General features: G+C 38.5%; 1 non-coding gene across 1 annotated transcript; it reads right to left on the bottom strand.

The window, feature by feature from the left end:
• Positions 1–540: 540 nt before the first annotated feature.
• Positions 541–667, bottom strand: LOC127216516 (small nucleolar RNA SNORA40). Its single transcript, XR_007834032.1, has one exon. It is a non-coding gene; the product is annotated as a small nucleolar RNA SNORA40 (small nucleolar RNA).
• Positions 668–1,470: the final 803 nt, after the last annotated feature.

Below are 1,470 nucleotides of genomic sequence, written 5' to 3'. Positions count from 1 at the left end.
TTTCAGTTTGTACATAGTGCATTAATTTGTCAAGAGTTAGTTCTGAAAAGTAAAGTAACTGTGATACTCCAAAATGTGGATTTGAAAAAGTCATCTTTTAATCAGAAGAAATAAATCAACAACATTTCCTTGGGCAACTATATTCCATAACTTTCTATTTCAAAGATGTGGAAAACTTCCAGGGATTATGTTTGAAGAGCTACTTGCTGTTGGGTTTCCCACCTTTGGTTAATTCTGTTTTTAGAGTCTATAGCTACTTTGCTACATTGTGAGGACATTGTAGGGTTCAATTCATGTGAAGACTTACCTATGCAATAAACAATTTCTTTAAGGTATTACATTATTTCTTATTTTATTTTTTTGAGACGGGGGTCTCAGGTAGCCAAGCATGACTTTGAACTTCTGATCCTTCTGCCTCAAGCTCTTGAGATCTGAGGTTACAGATGTGCACAACAACACTCTGTGTGTGGTACTGAGGTACTTGAACCCAGAACTTGGAACATCTAGGCAAGCATTCTACCATTGAGTTATATCCCAGCTTATATCACTTTTTATTTGTTTCAAAACATACTGAACAATAATGAGTTCTGACATGCAAAAGAGGATTTAGCTTTTACACCTACTTTTAGTCTTTGTCCACAATTAAACAGAAACACACAGAAGTGCATTAAAAACATGGATTTCTGAAGGCCCACTGTGTGCAAGTCATTTTTTTTTGTATGGAAAACACAAAGATTAGGCTATCAAGAACACACACACACACACACACACACACACACACAGAGAGATAATAAAAAACCATTATAGAGATTAAAACAGATCCCTACAAAGTGTAACTGGGAGTTGATAGTGAATTATGCTAAACAATGGAGGAATGTGTAGTTAGTATTTGCTCAAGGTTTTGACAAATGGCTGGAGATTCTCACAGTGGGTCTTACCCAGTGGAGGTAGGTATGGTGATATATTGTTTATAACTTAATAAAGCCACAAGATATAAAAATGCAAAGCTAGCCACAGCCATAGAGCCAGGGAGTGGTGACACACCTTTAATCGCAGTCACCATGCTAGATAGTCATAGAAACTGTCAGTGGTGGTGCCCACCTTTAATCCCAGCACTTGGAAGGCGGAGACAATGGCTGGGCAGAAAAGGAATATAAAGCGGGAGAAGACAGGAGCTCAGGGCTTTTGCTACTCTGAGGATTTGTGTAGACAGGGTTGCTATTTCAGCTTGGTATCTGTAGGCTTGGCTGTGGTGCTTCTCTGATCTTCAGCTTGAACCCCAATATCTATCTCTGGGTCTTTCATTTTCATGTTACAAGTAGGCATTCAACTTCTAGAGAACATAGTTTACAAAAGCATGAAGGCCTGAAATGTAAAATAATTCCTGAAGTGGATAGGCATCACTGGAATTTATGGCAGAGATTAGGCCGACTCACTTGTTTCTCCAATTCTTAGTTCCATTCCTGCTTC

The sequence above is a fragment of the Phodopus roborovskii genome, unplaced genomic scaffold, assembly GCF_943737965.1.
Source record: "Phodopus roborovskii unplaced genomic scaffold, PHOROB, whole genome shotgun sequence".
Lineage (NCBI taxonomy): Eukaryota > Metazoa > Chordata > Mammalia > Rodentia > Cricetidae > Phodopus > Phodopus roborovskii.
The sequence above is the reverse complement of the archived record's forward strand: the minus strand, read 5'-3'. Positions and strand labels throughout refer to the sequence as shown.